A 24,125-nucleotide genomic window follows, 5' to 3' on the forward strand; every position below is an offset into this window, starting at 1 on the left:
GAATTGCCGCCGAATAGCTGGACTTGCCGCCCCTCTCCCGAGCAGCCGCCCCAAGCACCTGCTTGCCAAGCTGGTGCCTGGAGTCAGCCCTGCTAATAAAAGCCACAGCTCTGGACTGAAGTTGTTCTACTAGGCACAGAGGAACATACGCTCAGCTGGCCTCTGAGTTTCAGAGCTCCATTGAAGTCAAAGGAAGTATTCCTATTTACACCAGCTGCAGATCTGGCCCCAAGTGACTAGAGGATGGGGTGGTTCTCCAGAAGCTCCAAGTTCCTTTTACTCCGTTAGAAAATTTGCGCCCAATTATTGCGAGTCCTAGTTCTGGGTTTTAAAAAGACCATCCTTTACCTGCAAGGATGGGATAGCAAGAGGGAGAAGGAGGGTATTTAGGATAGCAGATGCTGCACAGAAGAAGGCTCAGTAATACACACTGGAAAACAGTCTTAACTTTACATATAAAATGATAGGGTCTAAATTGGCTGTTACCACTCAAGAAAGATCTTGGAGTCATTGTGAATAGTTCTCTGAAAACATCCACTCACTATGCAGCGGCAGTTAAAGTGAACAGAACATTGAGAATCATTAAGAAAGGGATAGAGAAGACAGAAAATATATTGCCTCTATATAAAATCCATGGTACTGCATGAAGATGTGGTTGCCCCATCTCAAAAAAGATATATTGGAAAAGGCTTAGAAAAGGGCAACCAAAACGATTAGGGATATGGAACAGCTGCCATATGAGCAGAGATTAATAAGACTGGGACTTTTCAGCTTGGAAAAGAGATAACTAAGGGGGGGGATATGATTGAGTTCTATACAATCATGACTGGTGTGGAGAAAGTAAATAAGTATTTCCTCCTCCTAACACAAGAACTAGGGGTCACCAAATGAAATCAATAGGCAACAGGTTTAAAACAAACAAAAGGAAGTATTTTTTCACATAATGCAGAGTCAACCTGTGGAACTCCCTGCCAGAGGATGTTATGAAGGCCAAGACTATAACAGGGTTAAAAAAATAACTAGATAAGTTCATGGAGGACAGGTCCATCAATGGCTACTAGCCGGGATGGTGTCCCTAGCCTCTGTTTGCGAGAAGCTGGGAATGGGTGATGGGATGGATCACTTGGTGATTATCTGTTCTGTTCATTCCCTTTGGGGCACCTGGGATTGGTCACTGTCAGAAGATAGGATACTGGGCTAGATGGACTTTTGGTCTGACCCAGTGTGGCCGCTCTTACGTTCTCAGAGATGGGACAAAGGAGGCCAGGGAGTGATGAATGGGCCCAATGGAGAAGGAAGAAAGCAAGACATTAGGTTACAATTTATCAGCAAGGTCTATGTCAAATCATCAGATTTCTTTTTCTGCCTCATCTGACAGAGAGAGAATAATAAGGAAAATCCTGACTTCAGTGTGGTACAGAGTCTTTGTCAAGCACAGTGCAGATGGAATCAGATTTACAGCATTAAACAAATATCCCCCCACACACACACACACACCCCAGGGGTAGCTACATCCCTCAGATTTTATAAGTAAATCCACCCTCCTCCCCATTTATTAGCCTCAAATAGATTTGAGCTCAGATGCAAAAGAGGCTTCATACTGAGACATGATATATAATTTACATAGTTTTTTTCCTGATGTGACATGGTAATTGTTGCAAAGAGCAGGGTCTGACTTTCAGGATTTATGGGGAAAAAGTTACCTTCAAATCAAGTAGTTTATTAAATGTTTTAAAGGGGCTGTGGTGACTGCTGGTCTCAGGGAATGTTATGGAGAGACTTTCACCTCCTTGCTACTGGTCCAGATCTGGTATCCAGTGCAAAACAGATTGGTGAACTCTCAGCATCAGCCAAATCAGCAAACTGATTTTAATCCTATTTCAAGTAGATAGTGCCAGTTTTGATTTGGATGACTAACAGCCTCTCTCATTGGCTGCAGCAGTAGTATACCCAGGGATTGAATGGGTCATGGAGACCAAACTCCACCTCTTGCCCTTTCAGGTCAGAGTTAGCATGCAGGGGAACTCCAACATCTCGCTGCCCATGCTGTATCTTTTCTATAGGGAAGAAAAAGAGGACTTCAGGTCACCAGACCTGCTAATCCCTCCCAGCACTAAATTCAGTTTTAAAAATAGTTTTAGTAGCAGCAGCATTAGATTAGTGTGTAGAAACCCCACCTGAGATCAGGGCCACCTTGTGCCAGGTGTGATACGCACAAATAGTAAGGGGCAGTCCATGCCCCACAGAGCTTACTCTAAATAGATAAAACAAAGGAAGGATTATGCTCATTTTACAGACTAGGAAGTGAGGCAGGTTTTTATGCAATTTGCCCAAGACCACAGAGGGATGGGGAGTCTGTGGTCAGAGTCAAAGTTCTCCCCCACCAAAGGCTCTTGCAGGAGACATGGTTAAGTCACATCAGTGTCATAGCCAATGGTAGCGATGTGGCCAGCATCAAGTCTGACCGCCTTTGACTACCTTAACTCCATGGAGCTGATTTTTTTTGCAGCTGGGTGAACTGGAGATGACCTTTCAGTGTGAGATTGACAGACTCGAGCTCACAGTGTTCAGGATAACACTCCGCCACCGCACCTCCTGGGAATTGAATCCCGATCTCCTGCATACCTGCCCGGTTTCTTAACCATGAGGCCAGCCATCCAGAACTGGAGAGAAGAACAAGAAGCAGGGAGGAGGTTAGCGTATTCTCGGGTCCCTTTCTCTTTTGATTGTGCTATGAACATCTTTTAACAAGTGCAGACTCCCATCAGACTCCCTGCGGTCACTCTTCAGTGGAGATGACATCATTTAGATGAAGATCAATATCCCTAAATCCTGTGAAGATGCAGGTTTTAGCCCTTCTATTCTAAGGGAGTGTCGCACTTGAGGCTACGGTGCGTAGCTTGTGGTAAACTTCATCCGAGTCCATTTGGGATTGGGAAATACTAACTAACCAATAATTTTATCTCCAGATAGGGCAGGGTGGCCAAACCGTGTCTTTTTATAGTTAGTGTGGCTCATTCTCCACCTACCAAATGAGGGGTGGTGGGGTAGGAGCTTCTGCCCAGCAGGAAGTGGGGTACTGGGGCTTCAGCCCTGTGGGCCCTGCTTGCCAAGGCTCGGGTTTCAACAGGAGCGGGACTGAAACCCCGAGCGGCAGCAGGCACCTCCCAAGGGGCTGAAGCCCTGACCCCCAGCAGGTATGCCCCAGCTCAAATTTCTGAATATTGCTGTATGTGGCTCAGTAAGTTTGGTCAACCCAAGATAGGGGACATCCATTCCTCATTGTGATCGGTTGTTCGTTTGTGTCCCCTTTTATTGCTTTGAATGAGAACAGCCTGGGCAACACTCGGCCACTGCTGCTGAGTGCCACTGCTTCATTTTTATCCCTATGTTGATGTCATATCGATCAGTTGCCTGAAACAGCGTTGCTCATAAAATCTGCTTCACTAAAGCTATCCTTACTGCAGCTGTTCTGATATTTAAAAAAAAAAAAATTCTTTCCACCAGTTAGTCAAGCTATGCTATCAATGTTACAGTGGAAATTACAGTCCCCAACCAAGGACCATTGTGTCTGGTGCTGTACAGTGACAATCTCTGTCACTGTTTACAACCCTAGTCCAGCCAGGCACTTAGACCTATGCTATATAGACAAGTCAGAATTATTATCTTGGTTTTCCCAGATGGGGGAACAGAGGGTAAGGGCTTTGCCCAAGGTCGCACAGAGCCAAGAAACGAAACCACATCTCCTGCAGCCCAGTCAGTGCCCTAGCCACGAGACCATCTTCCTTTATATTTATGTAGATTGCTGAATGGATGTGATGTAAACTCTGATTTGAAAGACTCCTGGGGTATGTCTACACAGCAATTAGACCTGCTACATGGCTGGCCAGGGTCAGCCAACTGGGCCTTTGGTTGCTGGGCTATAAGATTGCAGTATAGGGATTGTGGCGTGGGCTTGAGCCCATGTGAGGAGGAAGGGCTCAGACCCCAGCCCATGTCTACACTGCTATTTTCAGCCCGGCAGCCTGCCTCAACTGACCCAGATTCTGAGACTCTACAGCAAGGGTTTTATTGCAGTGTAGACCTACAGCTATTGTTGTCAAGCCACCAGAGGTGAGAGGACAGCAGCTTTCCCCTGCTCGCCCCCCTCCCCACAAGCAAGGCCAGCGTGATGACATGGCTTAAGCTTTCCGTAGCTAGGGGTGACCACGCCAGCCCTCCCAGGGGGCGCTACAAGTTGAAGTCATCAGCCACTCTGAGGATTCCACCCCAGTCAGTCTCAGCAGGTGCCCTAATAAATATTCCGCACTTGTCCAGAATAATTACTTGTGATAAAGGCCAAACACGTGATTCTGACAGGGATGTCCTTACAAGCTTAAGTGGCTTGTAAAACTGTCAGGGCAAATGCCTTTTTATATTTTGATACTTTAAGATGAGCTAACAAGTCAGGTAATCATCAAGGGAATCAGCTTGGATATTTCATTTGACAGCGACTCTGTTCACTGGACTTCCCTTCTCTCTCCCCCTCCCCATCTTGCCTCTAGAGCAGCTATTTGATTAGGTTCTGGTGAGATTTCTCCAGTAAAACAAAGGGGTGAACGCCAATAGCTCTAGTAAATACAAGAGGTGTCAATTGAGTTCAGAATGAATGATGTGCCCCTGTGCAGCTCCAGAAAATGCTGCATTGGGGGGGGGGGGGCGGAAGCACAGAAGATTGTGACAGGCAGATTCACCTTAAGTGGTTGTCTTTTTCCTTCTTCTGTAAATTTAGTGCTAGTGAAAGGCACCAGCTTGACAGCCCTTGAGACTGGAGTTTCATTTATTCCCAGAGCTGGGAGAGCACCGGTATCAGAGACAAACTTTCCCCAACACATAGCCTCAACCCTGCCTTGCAGGGGGCTCAACTCTGCAGCTAGGAGAGGCGTTTAGAATCCACCCCCATTGAGTCACTCAACTTCTCTGCTGGTGTGGCTGATAAGGGTTAGTCCCAGTGGGAGTGGTGGTTTTGGCACCACCCATCCCATCAGAAGTACACAGACCTGACAAACTTAGTTCACATTTCAGAGGGGTAGCCGTGTTAGATTGTATCAGCAAAAACAACAAGGAGTTCGTGGCACTTTCGACACTAACATTTATTTGGGCATAAGCTTTCATGGGCTAGATGCATCTGATGAAGTGGGTTCTAGACCATGAAAGCTTATGTCCAAATAAATGTTACTCTAAGGTGCCACAAGGATTCCTCGTTGCTTTTGAGTTCACATTGGCCATCAAACAGCTGTCAGAAGGAAACAGCTTCTATGCTGACCTGGGCTGGAACCAGAACTAGCCATACCACTCTTGAATGGGAGTTCTTTAAACCCAGCCAACAAACTATACGGGACTGTCAAGTTCTCTGGAGCAGCTCACAATACACTGAGTATCATCCGCAGTGCACACTGTCAAGAAACAGGGCACAAACCCCAAATTGATTGGCTGTTCTGTACTTACATTTCACCAACCAAATATTAACTCCTCAAGCACTGTAACAACCTTAACATGGAATCAGACAGTCCCCAGGGGCACAGCGGTTCATCTTGCCACCCAGGCAAGCTTGCCTTTTTTGATAGATGGTCCCTTCTGCCAACCCCGCCCCCCCAATACTATTCAGGTTACTCCAGTCCCAAAGGACCAGTCTGTCACTTACCCCAGGTCAACTGCATCCTAGCTCTTTCAAACAATGCTTGTAACCAAAGATTAACTAAGGGCATGTCTACACTAGTGAGTAAACCAATGTGGCTGCACTGCTGTAAGATCACTCACGTAGTTGCTCTACGCCGACGGGAGAGAGCTCTTCTGTCGACATAAAACCACCTTCATGAGCGGCGGGAGAAGCTCTTCTGCTGACATAGCACTGTGCACACTACCACTTACGCTGGCAAAACTTATATTGCTCGGGGGCGGGGGCGGGGGGGGGGGGGGCGGTGTCTTCCCCCTCCCCAACCCTGAACGACATCCGTTTCGCTGACATAAGTGATAGCGTAGACATGACCTAAGAAAAGAAATGAGTTATTTTAAGATTAATGCAGGTAGACACATAAATGAGACACTCTTAGGTTCCAAAAGAGAATAGTAGCTGCTCGAATATGCAAGCTGTGTTTTTTAGGGCTAACCCCAGCCGAACAGCTTCAGGATCCTTTGCCTATGCTTAGACGTTCTGCCCTCTGAATTCCAAGCAGGACAATGCTAATTTTCTTCTGCTGAGGCATTTCTCCCCTCCCCCCCCACCCCCCCGCTCCTTCCCTCAGATTTCAAACTGTGATGAGATGAGGGCTTGTGCATGTACCCTCTTCTTGGGTGTGGGAAAAACCAAAGTCTTTTCTCCATTCATGTTCCACAATGGCTTGTCTGGTGTCTGTAGGCCTTGTTTTGTGGTGGAGAAGAGGACACGTCTTGTGATAAACTAGCATTTCACACTTGGTAATGCTTCTCCGCTAAAAGTGTAAAACCCTATAGTCAAACATATTCACAGAACAAACGCTTAAATATTTCCTTATAACATGGGATACCGATACTTATAAAATTAATACATGCAGCATCCTACAGGTATTCTATAAAGTCTAAATACTAAAACATTCTTATAAACTATTTTACCAATACTAACACAGGTAAGTCAGACTGGTTTCCAGCTATGCATTTGTCAGTGTTCAGTGAGGCCTACGGGCCTTGGCATAAGCTGGCATCTGGTCACTTGACATAGGACCTTTTTTATTATTATTATTATTTTATTATTTTTATTATTAAAGTGGAAAGTTATGCATCCGAAGAAGTGGGCAGTAGCCCACGAAAGCTTATGCTCTAATAAATTTGTTAGTCTCTAAGGTGCCACAAGTACTCCTGTTCTTTTTGCGGATACAGACTAACATGGCTGCTACTCTGAAGCCTGTTATTAAAGTGGAGTACATCTTAATACTGAGTGTCACATGAGCAGCTCTTCTCCCATTCACCATTATCTGACCTCCCATTCTCTATCGTGGGCCAGTCGCCTCCCATCCTCCACTGGGAAACAGCTCTTTGGCAGCTCTATTAATTGATTGCATGGAAGAGTTATACAGGGAAGTATTGAATATCTACTTTAGCTTCTTCTGTTATTTAGCAGCCAGAGGAAAAAAGGAGGAGTCAGCACCATGTCATCAGCCTGCTCTGCACACCACCAGCAAGTGCTCTGCAGACTGCAGTTTGAAAACCTCCATTCTAAATTATAACTAAGTCACTGAGATCAGGATTATAACGAACAGGGAATCAGATACATCATGCAGAAGTGCTCTGGCCCATGGCTTTATATTCTACCCAGCAACTAGCTCCTGTTGTAGCACAGTATAAGACCATGCTAGGAAGCTGGGTTGATAGTGACTTTACTAGCCACAGATTTCTCCTTATGTCCCTTGGCTTCCCTTATCTGTTTTCCATAGTTCCTAACTTCTGACTTATGTTAATATATAGTAACAATTTCCCCTTTCATTTGTTATATAGATATATATTTTTAAAAATATAGATGCCTTCACTTACCCTCTAAACGAGGGTGGTGTTTTTTTAAACCAAAACAGTTTTCCTAAGTTGTGAGCCATGTTATATAGTGAACATGTTCTGATCCCTTTAAGCAGCCAGAAGTAGGGCAAGATGGGGAGAGATGATTGCTAGTGGAGAGCAAAGGGAAAAGTGTTTTTTGGAGAGACAAGTTCCTGATTCTCAATCTGTCCTGTGCACAGGACAACCATGCCCACCCCTCTGTGGGTCTCCCATACAGCTTTCTCTGTGGTGGAAGTGCCAAAGTCAGATAATCAGCTCAGCGCTAGTTGCACAGAATTGGAGGGAAAGGGGATATTTTTGAAGGAGGATCCTGGGGCACACATTAGACCAGAAATACCATGGGATCTGAATGCCCACACAAAATAGAAAGGCTAGGACCTCCATTCTTAGGGCTTGTTTGCAACATCAATCTCTCTGCGTTTTTACTATGTATGGATTTCTCAGGGGAGGAAGGGCTGAGTTGCTCTTTTAGAATTTCATCGGTGATTCCCATGGAGTCCAGAGACTTGGAATTTTTGTTTTTTTTGCAGGTTTGAGTAAATGTGACTAAGCATCCAAACACTTGAAGGCTTGTTGAAACTTATTCTAATTGATACTGTTCCACTATTTCTTAAAGCTCACTGTTGTTGGGCCTATGTGTAAGTAGAATGTGTCCCAGATGGCTACAATCAGATCTGAGCCTGGTTTTGCCCTCCTCAAAGTTAACAGCATTTGAAACCAGGGTTTTGATTCTGGCCTGACACTAGCTATAATCTTATAGGCTAGAAGTGAAGGGAAAGGCAAGGAAGAGAAACTGTCTCTAAGTCCAGCCTTAAAGGAAATTTTTCCTCATAGAAGTCCAGTGTCCAAATGTTCAGCACTAGTTGAATATAGCGAATTGAATTGTAAAACTAGTGTAAATCCGATTACATCAATGTAACTGACTTCAGTGGCATTGTTAGAGATTTACCCCAGTATAACTGAGGGTGCAGTTTTGCTCACACACTATCCATTGTGCAGTTAGTTCAGGCGTCTCAGGAATGCTTTCTTCCCACCCCCTGTTCTCACTGTGAGAAACACTAATTTAAATTCATGCTCATATGTCTTATGAACTATGAGTCAGAAGAATAAAAGCATTTAATGAAATTATTGTCTCCCCAAGCGTGGAAAGGGAAAAAGGGAAAAGCATAAAATGTTTTATGGGAAACCCTTTGAAAACGAGTCTCACTGCTGTAGCCACTTCTTTAGTAGAATGTGTAACTCAATATGTTCCTTTCTTGTGCACTGGTTCATAAAGAAGATGATTGCTAATGCTATTGATATTTCTCAGTTGAGCTATTCTGCAGCCATATACCGCCTCAGGCTATGATCTCACAAGCTGAGTAGCGTTGTCTCTTGGTTAGTACTTGGATGGGAGATCTCAAACAATCCCACCAATTCAAGTAAAATCTTCACAAGTACCTGGGTGATTTAGGAGTCTAAGCCCCATTGACTTTCCATAAGAACTGGGCTGCTAAGAGCCCAAGACTCTTGAAAATGGAACGTAGCCTCCTTATGCACTTAAAGATTTTTGCCTTTAGAGATTTAGTAGGTAGCCCTCTTTCTTCTGAAACAATACTGTTGTGATGACTGGAGCTATGCTGTGAGGCTGGAGATGCCAGTTTGTGATTAAGATAAGGACAGGTAGGCGCCTACCTGTCAACTCCCCTATGTGCCTTTGAAAATGACCCCTCAAAATTCACTGACTTTAAAGAAATGTTAATATTATCCAGTTGGACTTCTGGAATAACAAAGACCACAGATGTTCACCTGTTAATTCCAGTAGCAGAAAGGCAATAAGCGACAAAGCTATGTTTCTAACCACGTTTTGCAAATGTAGGGGTGATAGCCTTTCCGTTCTGGGTGATTACATTCCACACCCTGAAACTTCGTCTGCTGGGAAATATCTTTTATTTCCTGCCCCAGTGTTCTCTAGTGTGCTGCTGGGCATGTTCAGTAGAACCCATATTCCATTCCAGGTGGCTGCATTTGAGCCCGAATGAATTGACACTTGACTATAGAGATTGCAAAGAGTTTGGGGATGCTTCAGGATAAAAGGCACTATGGAAACATAAGGCACTTATTACTTATCCATATTGCCGCCATCATCATTATGACAGTTTTTAAATTGCCTCTTGAAAATCATTTCTCTCTTCATTGTGCTGGCATATCTGTAAAGATACAAAGCACATAAATACAATAGATATTAGAGAAAACAAGCATCGAGAGACTTCCTCCTCCCTCCCCCCACTAACCAACTGGATTTAGTTTGAACTAAATTAGTCTCAAGAAACCAAAAGAAAGAAGCAAACCAATACCAAATAAGAAATTAAGAATAATTTCTTTGAATTAATTTTAATCTGTAAAGAAACTTAAACTGCAGATCCCAGTTCCCAAAGAAATCCAGAGGGGCTCTCAATATGAATAAGAATGCAGCATTTTCAGCTCCATGTTCTCAGCATATGAGGTGTGTGTGCGGGGAGGGGTTCAGTTAACCGCATTTGTACTTTGGCAATGCACATCATATATCTTTACATAGTGCCAACATTTCTGGTGCCAAGGAAGCCCTCTAGGTCCTGTGAATATTTCATCCTGGAAATAAACTGCTTCTCCTGGACCCATTCTCCCTTAGATGGTGCGTTCTATTTTGAGTAATACATCATCGGAGCAACTCATTCTGGTGATGAATTACTCATACATGTTATCAGATGGGCCCGTTCTGATACTCGTGCATCATCTGGAGTATTGGACTAATATGTCAACAGAGTGAACTGTTGCTCTGATTATGCACCTCACACTCGTATATCATCATATGCACACGTTCTGCTAGAAGAGTGCAGTGAAGTCCCACTCCAAAGATTAGAGCCTCTAGAAGAAGAAAGCCAAGCTAGGGTCTGACTCAATACAATTACAGGCTGATATCCCATGTGAAACACTGGGAACAGCAAACTTGGCTTGTGAGGCACCAAGGAGGAACGTTGGGCCACATTTTCAAAACGCCTCAGCACCCAGCAGCTCTCATCGTTCTTCAGGATGCTGAGTGCTCTTTTAAAATCTGCCTGCTTCATTTCGATGCCTACAGGAGAGCTGAGCTCTTTTGAAAATGTGACCTCTGGTGGCCAGATTTTCAAAAGTGTGCTGCATCCAGTAACTGCCATCTGGGAGCAAAGGAACCTGTATTGTGCTGAGCACCTTTGAAAAATATGCCCACTTGTGTTAAATCTCCGGCATGCTAGAAATACCTAGGGCTTGGTGAGGCTTAAAAGTAGAGTTCGGCCTGAGATACTAATTTAATACCCACATCTGAACTTTTGCAGAGTTTGAGAGTGCACAGAGCCAGGTTTTTTGGTTTGTCCCATTATGATAATAGCTTGAATTTCATTCAGAACCTTCACTAATCTGACAACTCTTCGGATCTGGAGTTTTCCTCCAGGTCCATCTCTATTTGAATGGTTCAGTTTTGTCATCAAACTGTTACAGACGTGAAGGCCCATGCTCTGCTTCTGGTCTTGCTTAATGATGTAACTATGTAGTTAGGTTTGTTCAGATAAGTATGCAAAATTTCAGTTGCTTCTGCAAAGCATATCTGAACTACCCACACCTCTTGAGTCTGCAAAATTGGTCTACAAATCTGTAAGGACAGACTTTCTCATGAGACTCTTGGCACTTCTGGGACCCAATCCAAGACCTATTGAAATCAATGGAGACATTTCCAAAGGGCATAAAGTCAGGCACCTGGTCCTGGACAAAAATGGTGCAAGAATAGCTTATCTTGCCAATATTGCAGCACATCAAGATTTCTTCCTAGCCAGAACCAACCCCCTACCTCCCACGTCCCCCAGAGCGAGAGAGCTCGCAATGATTAGCCAAACATTTCAGAATCTCAAGACTGGTTCAGTTTGAATTTGCTTCTGAAACTGGGGACAGCAGGGGGACTTGACTAGTTTGTCCATTCTAACTGTGACTGTAACAGCTTTGTGGATAACTTTAGGGACAATCCCTGTACATTCAGTGCAACATTTCACAACTGCTGAAAGTGAATTTCAAAATAAGAAAAGAAAATAGAGTAATATTTAAGGAAAAGAAAATCTGGACTGGAGTTATGCGTAGAAAACTCGAAAGTAAATAACAAGGATTAGCCTGAGGCACTGCACTATAATGCTGTAGGTGATGAAATACAAAAGATAAGATTATGATTGGAGAAGAGTTTCAATGTATTTTTAATAATGTGGAAACATTTGGATGAAGGCAGAGAAGATAGATGAGTTTAGACACTGCTTCCTGTAGATGTCTCATAGGTCAAACTGGGGAGCAGTCCATGGAAGTGCTGGGCCGTATCTGATGACCCAAGTAGAGGAGGTGCATTAAAAAGGCATCCCTGCCAGACCCTTTCATGTAAAGTTATGAAGGAATTTTGCCGAGATTTCTAATCTGCTGCACGCCAGTCCATCTTCAGGCAGGGGGAGCAGAGAGACAAACAAATGAGGGAAGCTACTGTAATTGTAGACTGAAGGCACAGATGCTGGATATATAAAATACACTCAGGTGCTTCAGAGTGTATACATCTAGGCTAATGCAATGATTTCTGTTGGGAGAGGGTTCTCCTTTGCGGGGTGTCGAACAACAGTGCTGTGTGGCACGTACCTGCTTTTAGCATGAATGCCTGGAGTTCAAATCCAGCAAATAGGTGTAACTGATGTGGAAGCATGAGGGATCCTTTGGTCTCAGCAAAAGGCTGGCAATCCAGAATGATTGAGGAATTCCAGTCCCAATGGAAGATCATCTCCATGTAACCCAGAGCAGATCACTTGATGTCCTTATGCCTCATCCAAATCAGTCTGAAAATTAGGCTAAATGGTTGGAATCTCAGTGAACCAGATGCTTTCCATGTTGTGCTTCCCCTGGGAAATAAATCACATACAAATTATAGGCTTACAGTTTAGTGCGATTATACTTACTCATGGCTGCATGGTATGTCAGGTTTTTTGCAGGCCGTGGCCCCAGCGGACTTTCTACTCAGCAGCAAGGCTAGAACTCAGGAATTTGGTCCCAAAATAACAAACTCCGTAGTGCCACTTGAACTAAAAACAAACCTTCAGCGTCTGTCCACTTAAAGGGTCACGGGATCATATCCACCTGAGTAGTTCTGACAGTCCATCCAGGAGAGGGCAGCAGGTACACATGCACACTAATGCAATATAGAGTGCTTTTGTGTATATTCTCACTGCTTTACAAATAGCATTTATAGAGCGAAAGCAGCACTAGTTGCTTTTGGAAGTACTTGCACTTTCTAAAAGGAGATTGCTGTGTGTGGTGTGACTGCCTGTGTGTTTTTTGGGGGAGGGGGGGTGAAGTTGCAAGTCTGTGTGACTGTGCTGGGATGACTGACTGTGTGTTTGGGGAGTGAGATTCTGTGTGTGTGTGAGAGAGAGACTGGGAGGAGTGTGAACAGGAATGTGATTTGTAGAGATGTATATAATTGGGTGTGAGATGTGACTGTGTATGTATGTTTCCCCCTAAGAAGGCAGAAATGAGTCACAAGTGATTAATTTGAACCAAAATGTTGATTCTGACAATATAGAACCTCCATTCCCTTGAAAATGTGGTGCCTGATTATTGCCAACTTTGCTGATGACACGTTTAATGCGTCACACTGATTTATGAATAAAAGAGTCGTGGAAAGTGCAGGAGCCTAATACATTGCATAGAAAGTTTGACTTCAGTAATTACCAGCCCACTTCTGCTCAAAATGCTTAGAAAAGGAATGTGGCACTCCAAGAGGATGTCACTTTTGTCTAAACATTAATATTTAACCCCAACGCAGTTCAGCTCTTGCCAATTATTCTGCTCCTATAACACTGTGCTGCTCTCTCATCTGGTAATTCTGTTATAATAGTCAAAGAAGCCACATCTGGCAGTGGACTATACCCCAAAACACCATGAAAAGCCAAAGAACCCACACATTAAAATATAAAAGTACTGTGTGTGTGTGTGAGAGAGAGAGATATTTCCCTGGTAAAGCTCAGTACCAGCTCAGCCACTCTGATTCCTACTTTTTTTGCCTAGTTGGGCTGTATGTGATCTAAGATGATCTAGTGACTTATCCAGAGGTATGCAGCTAAAATTATCCTTTGGCTGAATTAGGGCTGGAACTCCCAAATCAGTCTGATTTCCCTAGCTCTTTACTGAAATTTCTAGGTCAATCAGGCCTCCTGCTATCCCAGAAGTTAGAGACAGAACTAAAAGTGATGTAATCTGTTCTACCCACTGGTGCAGGATTATTCCCTACCATATATTCTCAAGTGCTTTGTCCAGGCAAGTTTTTAAATTACTCACTTCTTCTGGGAGAGCGTTAAATTTTGTAAGTATGGAACAATCTGCTATTTTAATTTTAAAATATGATTGGACCTACCATTAATTTTCTACCTTTTTAATTTCTTTTGGTTTTTGAAAAATTTATTAAAGAAATTTCCCAATTTTAGAAATACAAATGTTACTTTTTTGAAAAATTTAAAACTTGAAAAATCCCAAGTCTCACCATGAGACCAAGCTGGTCACCCAAAATCAGCAGTTGGAGGGGAAAAAACCAAAAGCTGTCTGTAAAAAGAGAGAACAACAACAAAACTTAATTGGAAAGAGAAATATTTCAGGAAAATATAAACGTTTTTGTGAAATTTCATTCATGAAAAATGGCCAAATATCACCCAGCTATTGAAATGGAAAAAAAGTCAAGCTTAATTTAGCTCTCAACAGCGATTAGAAATAGGAGAAAGAAGAACAGGAGTACTTGTGGCACCTTAGAGACTAGAAATAGGAGACTAATTTTTCCTTAGTTCAGTTTTACTACATTAATTGCTTGTTCAAAACCTCTGGTATCAATGGTGCTAGACAATCTGACTCGCGCCATAGACTGCAGTGGTACTGCCTGAAAACCAAGACAGAAACACATCCTAGTCCTTGATGATATGCCATTTTTTCAGAGGTATTATACAAGGCATATAAAGTTCCCAGAATATTTAATAGAGGACATTAAAAAAAGACCAGAGAGCATTACAAGGAGAATTAACTTGTCTAAATGCATAAACCATTTCCAGAGGCTTTTGAAACAGTGGTTTTATTTTGTACTACAATAATACTTAATACACGTACAGTGGTCTTCATCTAAGTGCTTTGCAAACATTATTTGCTAATTAAGCATAAACACACCACCTGGAGGTTAGATAAGTAGTATTATCTCCAGTCCACAGATGGGGAAACTGAGGCAGTGACTTGGACAAGGTTGTGGAGGGAGCTGAAATTGGGAACCATGAACTTCTGAATTCTAGAGCTATTCTCAGACCCTCTCTCACATACGTTACCCCCTGGGCAGAAGTGAGGTGGATGTATATTTTGTAGGGGGATGTTGGGTGTGAAATGAAAGGGAAGAAGAGAGGAAACAGCCCCAAATCTCTTGGGTTCACCACCTCGTGCTTGGTTTTTCAGTCCTTCTCAGTCAGAAGAAGGGTATCCCTGCTGGGAAAAAACTCTGCTGAAATGAAAAATAAACACTTTGGCAGATTTTGTAAACTTCCCTAAACCTCCCCAAGAGGTCTGTAGTTCCGCTTCAGTTGCAGGCAAAGGCTCATGTTGGGTCTTTATTTCTCTCAACCCTTCCTTAGTCATTAGAGCACCCCTGGGAGAGCATGACTCCCCAGCCAGGTCTACTTCGATCTTCGTGCACAAAAAGGAAGCTGGTAAAATTGCTCTAATTGCCAGTGGTGTGGAACAGAGGGCCCAAGGGCCTGCAAATTCTTCCTTCTCCTACCCCCTCAACTATAATCAACCTGCAGTCTCCTAGCAGCACACTTCTCATTAACTCCCAACCTGCTGATTCCCTGGGAACAAGTACACTGGAAACAGCTCAGCATATCACATGAGCCAAACATCCCAGGCATGCATATGTCAGGGTGTCCCTCCACTTTCACTGCTGTTCGGACAGGTAGAGGAGAGTGAGCTAGGTTCTCCCCTGCCTTGCACTCCAGTAACAGAGCTGTATTCTGAATGATGAATCATGATTGCCTCTGAAAATATCAGAGGCAAAAAGAACACAGGATTCTCAGATCCCAGATGGCGTTTAAAGCCGAGATTCCTCAAAGCTGACTAGGAGATGTCAATAAATCCTTGATTTGGCTTTTGAAAATCTCAGCCTAAGTCTCCAGCAGACAGCAAATGCATCTGTGGCTTAGCTTGCAAGCTAAGCCAATGTGATCAGGAAGCACTATGAAATTCACACACAAACTTTTACATACCGCTTACATCCGAAGACTTAAACAGGCCTCGTGCTTGCCCTTAGCACAGGTGTGGAATTCACCCTGTGAAAATAAACCTTGTGCTGAACATGGGGTCATGGGGATATTTATCACTATTATCTGTACAGGAGACAGTTGGGGCTAGACTTTTAATGGTATTCAGGTGCCTAACTCCCAGGGTACTCTTGAAAATCCCACTAGGCACCTAAGTATCTTTATAACTCTGCCCCTTGGAGCCTCACAATGGCATTGAGAACAGAACTCAGATCATCCTGTTCCAGAAACCCAGACGCTTACAGTACCACATGAGCTAAAGGAGAAGATCCTTTTGTCTGGTCCCCGAGGGCCTATGAGACACAGATGAGCAGTTCTAATTCCGTCTAATGGATAATCTTATCAGAATATGGAACATCACAATACCACTTTTCAGATTAGCACCGACCTTTCAAGTTTAACAAGGTGAAGGGCAGCCTTGGTCTTGTAATGAGGAGAAATGGTCTTATCATTAAGGTACTAGACTGGGACCCAGGAGAGCTGGGTTGGTTCAGTTCCTGGTTCTTCCATGGGTCTCCTCTGCAACCTTGGGCAAGTTATCTAATACCCTTGTGCCTCAGTTCCCCATTTGTAAAACAGGATATTTCCCTTTTTCCCACCCTTTCTGTCTTTTCTATTAGAGTGTAAGTTCTAAGGGGCAAGGAATTCTCTTATGTCTGTACAGAGCCCAGCATATGGGACGCTACTGTAATACAGTAACACTGTGGACTAGACCCTTTAAGAGGGAATTGGTCCAGCCTACTTGAACCTCTTAACAGGCCCCACCATGAGGCTGTTTACAGGGCAACTGCTCTCCATAAAGAGCTGGAGAGGAAGCAGTGGCAGAGACAGCAGAAGAGCCGGAGGCTCCTGTAGAACACCCTAGACCAGGGGAAAGGGTTTGTATCTAAAAGAACCTCCATCTAAGTCTGGGGCTGTCAGGCAGGACAGAAGCCTGGAGCGAACTGCTGAGAGCAGACTCTAGTCTAGGGGAGAAGGAAAAAACCCTTCTAGGGAGGAAAGGCTGAGTGTGGCCTGCTAAAAACAGGGAACTGAGTTGAATTTTGTAGACTTTATTTTGGGGCTTTGAGCTTTAATCTGAACTTTAATGCTGATAAACCTAGGCCCTAAGGAGGGGTGTTTTGAACAAAGAGACGCTTGAATGTTGTGCTTTATTAAGGAGACCTGAAGAAGGGAAACCGAGGCAGGGTGTGGCAGAGCCACTCCAGATGATGGGGGATGGGTGGGAGGGTGGGTATGTAGCAGGCAGCCATCCTGTTACTAACACCATCATGAATGAGCTAACTGGGAATTAGCTGGGAAAGCAGGTAGAACTGTCTGTCTTGCGGTAGAGCAAACCTAAATTGTTGATTAAACATAGTAATTAGAACAAGTTGCCTAAATGAGCTCAAGCTCAGGTGCCACAGGCGCTTTGTACAAGGATGGGGAGCCAAAGAACTTGGGGAGGTTCCGATGAAGTGAAAGAACAGGCTGAAAATTCATGGCTAGGTAGGGCGGGAGGCTTTTCCGTGTCAGAACTCATTATGTGTGTGCAGTTCATTTTTCAACTGCCAGGTCGAATGAGCTCTGGAAGCTGGTGTTAGCTAGTTTGGACTATCTAGCAGACATGATATATGTCACGCATGATGTCTTTACAGTTTAAAAATAACACGCCTGTTCCAAAGCGTTAACCAGGCAAACATGAGCATCTGACACATATGCAAGTTATTTAAATCTTTCTGGATTTAATCTGACTGGACTCAGCTGGCATGACAATTCACTTTGCATCTCACACTGAGAACTCTTCCCTCCCCCACTCCTGGGATCCGAAGGGGGACCGGTGTGTGTTAGCAACGCTCTGAGCTTCGCAAAATGTGACTGTGATTCATAATCATCTGCTGCTTTGAGACAAACAAAAACAAAAATTGTGTTTTCATCTTCCTTCGCTGGCACCAGTCGCCTGGGGAGTCAGGCAAGAGCCTGGGAAATAGAAGCCTTGCTGAGAGGTTTAAGGAAGACCAGGTAGATAGAAATGCAATCTTCGTTCCTTATGTGGATCCTGTTATCTCAAAAATTCTAGGACATTCCAATACTATGGTATTTATCCTCACAACACCCCTTTGAGGGAGGGCAGTGCTATTATCCCCATTTCACAGGTGGAGAACTGAGGCATAGAGAGTAAGGCCCGGATTTTTAAAGGTATTTAGGCACCTAAATACCCTGGAAAGCAATGGAGTTAAGTATCTAATACCTTTTTAAAATCGTGCCATAAAAAAGAGAGACACAAAGCTTTTATCAGTGCAGGAAACTGAATACAGGTCTTGCAAGCCCCAGACTGGTTCACTAAATACTGGACTATCCTTCCTTTCATCCCTAGTGGGGCCCCAGCTTCTTTGTTCTACAGGGTCCTTGGCAAGATAATCCTTCCAAGGAGTCTGTTTCCCTTCCCAGCTCTTCAGTCCCTTCCACTGCTTGCCTTTTGAGGCACTGCATCCTACAGATGACCATGAAGGTTTCCATAGACCACTGGTGATCCCACAGATGACCTGGTGGGTTTTTTTTAACTGACTAGTGATTAGAAGGGCCTCACTTCATGTACCTCAGAGGGGCCTGATTTTCAGAAAGTGCTGAACACTTACCCTCTGAAAATCAGGACTCTTTTAAGTGTCTCAAGTTGGACACCTGCCAACCGAGGCCCTGCATACCACTAAGCAGTTTTGAAAATGCAGATCAGAAAACTGCTGCCCTACTGTATCCTCTGTCTCCAGCTTAGATGTGCTGCATGGTTGGGAGGCTGGGTTTATCTTTCTTTCTCCATGGGAAGCCTGCGCTCTACACCTTATTGAAAAGACCCTTTCAGCTCCATTAATCATTGCCCTGCAGTCTCTTTATGCCAGCTGAGCTGGTGCAAGGTGGAGACAGGATAATTGCAAACCCCCTTCCCCATGCACTCCGTACAATCTAAATTTCAGACAAGGGGGGTTCAACAGGCTGGGGTGGGGAACACAAGGTAACCGTGAGGCAATTACAATTAGTGTTTATAAGCAACTGTCGCTTATTACAAGTGGTCTGGTATTTGAAATTTACTCATTCTCATGAGGCTTTTCAGCCTAGTTTTGCGTACCCAAGAGGTTGAGTAGCTTGGAGAAGGGGTGGGTTACCAGACAGGCATGTGGGTGTACACAGAAAGCAAAATCTGGAAGATTCAGAGGCTTGTTCTGCCCTGATATAGTCCCCCTCCCCCAATGATGTCTGTTTTAGCATTCAAGTTCTGTCCTTGTGTTGTCGCCCTTCACAAGGATTATACGCTATGGATAGGCAGGAGGAAGTGGGGGACATGTTTTATTTTCCCGTGAAGCTGGGGAATTGAAAATGTTGCACCAACATAACTGGTTGACACTAAGGATGAAAAGTAAAACAATACAGAGCCTGGCATGTCCTCTCCAGGGTTCCCCTATGTGGATAACAGCAGGATTGGTTACGACAGTGTATCACTGACTGAAAAATACAAATAATGACCCGGTGGTACCTAACTGCATTGTTTATGCTGATTTTCATGGGAAACTAACTGCTGATTTGTCTCTTGATCCATTTGCACTGTTTGCCAGGGGAGGGCTAGTACACTGAGCAGAATTAGTACCTTTGTCCCTGTGAATCAACTGGCTGCCTGGTAGAGACATGAACCCTGAGATGTGCACATAAAAACAGCCTCTTTCTGAGGCTTGCTAGTTTGCTTCCAGTCCTTCAGTTTTCCTCCATTTTAAAAAAACAAAAAAGAAGAGCAGCATTCCTGCCTGGAGGTGGGGTTGGGCGGGGAAGCACTTTTGTTGCTTAGCCAAAGTGGTGGTGACTATCAGACATACAATGGGGGATAGATAGAAGATAGCCAAGGCCCTTGCCTTAAACCAATTTTGGTTCAATTTCCAGATCTACCAGAGAATTCCTGTGTGACCTAGGGCAAGTCACTTAAACTCATGGTTAGCGCCCCATCTGTAAAAATACCAATATTAATACTTTATTTCTCCATTTAGATTGTAAGCGCTTTGGGGCAGGGACTGTCTGTTACCATGTGACTGTACAGCACCTTGCACAATAAGGCTCCCATCTTGGTCGGAGCCCTTAGGTTTAATAATATAGGGTGACATTCACCCCATGCAGAGAGCCAGCATAAGGTCTATATGGTACTTAGTTTATTCTGAAATTCTGCATAGGGTGAATGTCTCCCTTGGGTGAGAGCATTTTGTGGAATTGGAGGAGTGAGGCCAGTAGGATTCGGGAATATTTAGACCATTTTAAGGGCTAGGTTCTCAGCAAGGTGCACAAAATCCAGCTGAAGTTAAGGGGAGCTACATGTGCACTTCCTAGTGCTTGGTATGATATGGCCAGTGCAAGTGATCAGCAAAGACAACTGATCATCTTTGTTTGCTTCAATACATATTTAACAATTCTGTAAAACACCGATTAGTTCCCAGCATGGCTCAGGCTAAAGCGAGGTTGCTACATTCATCAAATTAGAGCAGCAAAGAGTTTATAGACCACTCCACCCTGAACACAGTTTTAAGGCTAGTATATGAACCCTGGCAAGGCAGTGCATATAGTGGAGAATGTCTGTCTGATAGAGCTTTAGTCGCAGCAGAGCTGGGTGGTGCTGCTTACTGGCATTCTTATTATGCAAGCTGCGTGCTGCTCAGAGTGAAAGAGAAATGTCAAGTGGATTCAAATCCATAAAAACACAGACTTTATTTGACAAAAAAACATTAAATATTAAGTCTTGCTTCACCTTTAGGTACCTTAAATGGAAGTACCATGGCTGCTGCCTCAATATTAAAGGGAAACTGACTCAAACTTTATAGCATTTAAAGAAGAAAACTTACTTGGACCTTAATTGTTGGAAAGTAAATGGTGGGAGGCAGTGCAGCCTAGGATGTAAAGGAAGTAAATGTCTGGATTCCAGCTTTCTGTGTGAAAAGATCTCCAACCAGGCAAGCGACAGAATCTGAAGTTTGGGGTAACACACCAAAAACTCCCTTTATTGCTTCTAAGGGTCTGTCTACACTGCAATTGGATGGTGTGATTGCAGGAAGTATAAACCAAGCAAGCTTTGAGCATGCCTAAATGTGCTGTTCTGACACCTCCCAAATGCAGTGTAGATATAACCTATGCATCTACAATCTGGCATTTACCCATAGTCTCTGTACATCCGGCTTTATTATCATATAATTCTTACATCTAGGGGCTTCTGTCACCCATTGCTGTAGTATCTGAGCATCTCACAATCCTTAATAAATGTATTCTCACAACAATTATCCCCATTTTACAGAAGGGAAACTGAGGTGCAGAGGTTGAGTGACTTGCCCAAGGCCACACAGAATCTGTGGCAGAGCCACTAGTTACAACCAAGTCACTTGATCTCACTCCAGTTCTTTGACTGCAAGAATATAATTTCATCATGTCATATAACAGCACTACATCTGTTATGCTGGTGCAAATCTAGTAAGTCAGTTCAGCCAGCAGTGTAAGCTAGATCAGAATCAGGCCCATTGCTTCTAAGTTAATTGCTCCTATCTAGCCATCAGGGGGAGCCCAAATCCCTCTTTCTGTTGGACTTGCAGAAATAACCTGTTTTTTCCTCTAATTTTCAGTGACAGAATTGCTTTTTCATTATTATTTAGGAGCTGCAGGATTTTTCCCGTAACTATTTTTAAAAAGTAAATTAGGACATGTTTGGGGGGGTCTGAAACCCTTGGCAGTGCTTCTTCCAATAACACCGACAGTTTGCCACATGCCAGCGAAGAGACGCTCAAAGGCATTTTCTCACTTGCTAGCTACAACACCCGAAGCCTAAATTTTCCTCATTAACAATTTATGCCACTTACGCTTCATGCTCCTAATAATGTCATCATTGATTACATTTTTAAATGGTGATATCTAGTAGGCAGAGACAGCCTCCCCATCCAGGAATGTGGGTAGCTTGGCACTGGAGGGGTTCAGTGCAGGAAATATTAGCCAAGAGGTAGCAGAACAAAAGGCTCCCAAGATCTTTAGCTGGAAAGTATCTGAATCATTAGTGGGTTGTGAAGAATATTAATAGTTCTTCATGCAGCTTTACAAATGTGGTGATTCCAGGGTGCATCAGTGCTGGGCTTTTCTTGTCACTCTTTGTCCCTATCTGGCGAGGAACATGCACCTGCGCAAGCTAAGTGATCGGCTTCCCACAACCAGCTAGATAAGAAACAAGTGACTGAGAGAAGTCCCACTGTGGCAGGATTGAAGCTGAAAAGGGGTGGGTAGCCACAGCTGGTAGCTTGGGATGACCATATTCCATCTTGTTTCTGATTCAAAGCCTTAATAGTGTAGAGGCATGCAGGGGTTGGAGTGCAACAATCCAACAGTCAGAACAGAGCATGGTTTGCTCTCCAGATGTTTTATGTGAGGCTCCGCCAGAGTGAAGATCATACCCAGGGAACAGAACAGTTACCTTTATTTACCAGTCTCTGCATTTTAAGGTGTATCATGCGTAGCGTATACAGCTGACCCACAGTCCCTCTGGCTATTTGATTTTTGGGACCCCACAACATTCTTCCAGGACTCCTCCTTCATCTCCGTAGCCATTTCAGTCCTTGGCCTTTCTTCTGAGACTGCCAATAATGTTGACAGCACCACTGATCTTGGGATGTGGACACCTGTTTTCTTGGTGCTGCATAGAGACTTCTAACTCATCCCATGTGGGCCACTGAACAGGCACCTGATGCCCAATAACAAGTATTTGGCCAATAGTGACCTGGTCTTCATTTGAACCAGTGGCATAAAGGTGAAGTGTTATGAAGCCCATCACCCTGGAGGCCATTCTACTGGCTATGTATCTTGAACTACAGAATGGTAACACTCAACTGGCACTGCAGATCATCAAAAGAAATCAGCTTCTCCCTTCAGTGAAAACACACACTGATATGCGAAAGAAGCCAATATTTCAGCCAGTCCACCCTATCCAGCCCATACAGATGCCAGCTTTCACCACTGTTCAAAGGAAGTGAAATCTTGCTATAACCTGACAGGCCCTATGGAGGAGGGCTTGTGAGCTTGTATATTTTTTTTTTAAACTGTCTCCAATCCTTCGAGTTACTGAATCCCAGTCTGGAGCCATGACCTACTTCACAAACAATTCACCTACATCTCACTGTCCATGTAGCAGAACCCACTGTCGAAGGGTGGGCCTGGGAAAGAGAAAACGACTCAGAACCTGGTTGGAGGGGATTAGCATCAAGCTTCCTGTTGGCATAAAAAGTTAATTTGTGATATGAAATTTCTCTAACTTCCCAACGGTGCTGGCAGCCATTCCTCTGACTGCAAGGTAAAGGTGAACCTTGGGGAAAGAACAATAATGACATTGTAATGAAGGCTTTGGAAACTTGGCACCAAGCATTAAATGGCTGTGACTTTTCAAAAGTGGCTTTTTGTTTGCTTGGTAATTTTAAATGGTTTTAATATAGTTTGAAACATTTGTGGCCAGATCCCCAGCTGGTACAAATGAGCATAGCAGCACTGACTTCAATAGGGCTGTGCTGATTATACTAGCTATGGCGCGGGCTTGATGATGATGATGATGATGATTTTTTTTTTTTTAAGGGGATAATTGGGGGGGGAAAGTCTTAAAGGAAGGGAACATGATCCCTTCCATATTCAGTCTGCCTCCATGTTTCAGGGTGGGGTTGTAACCGTGCCTTCTTGGGCCACAATTGAGCATGCCAAATTCAGGACAAACTGCTGAGAAATAGGACAGAGACATCCCAAGACTGGTGGCTAGTGCTCCATAGGATATACCAAACCAGCAAAAAAAAGTAACTTCTGTCTCGCCACACTGGCTAACAAGAAGTCATAAAAGCAGGTTCCTTAGGCATTCCAGTCCTCGTATTACTATCGAAAACACTAGAGTTAGAGATGAGTGGTTCTTTAAAACCAATCCCTTCAAATAAAAGGTTCTTCTGATCCCAAAGGACCAGCCACACAGCCTGGTCAATATATAACTTAAATTTTACCCAAAAATTATGCTGATGCTAATCCTTTAGTATTTAAAATCTAAAGGTTATTCATAGAGAGAAAGGTGAGAGTTAAAATTGGCTAAAGGAATTAAATATATACAGTAATTGCAAAGTTCTTGGTTTAGGCTTGTAGCCGTGATGGAATAAACTGCTGGCTTAAGTCAAGCCTCTGGTTGCTTCC

General features: G+C 43.8%; 1 long non-coding RNA gene across 4 annotated transcripts in view; it reads left to right on the plus strand.

Annotated features, from left to right (window-relative positions):
* Positions 1-23,319, plus strand: part of LOC135981561 (uncharacterized) — a 40,871-nt gene extending 17,552 nt beyond the window's left edge. Inside the window, exons 3-4 of one of the 4 annotated variants that reach the window (XR_010598630.1) lie at positions 2,510-2,693; positions 21,578-23,319. This is a non-coding gene — a long non-coding RNA (uncharacterized LOC135981561). Of the gene's footprint in view, positions 1-2,509; positions 4,174-21,577 lie in introns of those variants that run through there. The other 3 variants (XR_010598629.1, XR_010598631.1, XR_010598628.1) reach the window with 3 other exon arrangements.
* Positions 23,320-24,125: the final 806 nt, after the last annotated feature.

The sequence above is a fragment of the Chrysemys picta genome, chromosome 2 (assembly GCF_011386835.1).
Source record: "Chrysemys picta bellii isolate R12L10 chromosome 2, ASM1138683v2, whole genome shotgun sequence".
Classification (NCBI taxonomy): Eukaryota; Metazoa; Chordata; order Testudines; family Emydidae; genus Chrysemys; species Chrysemys picta.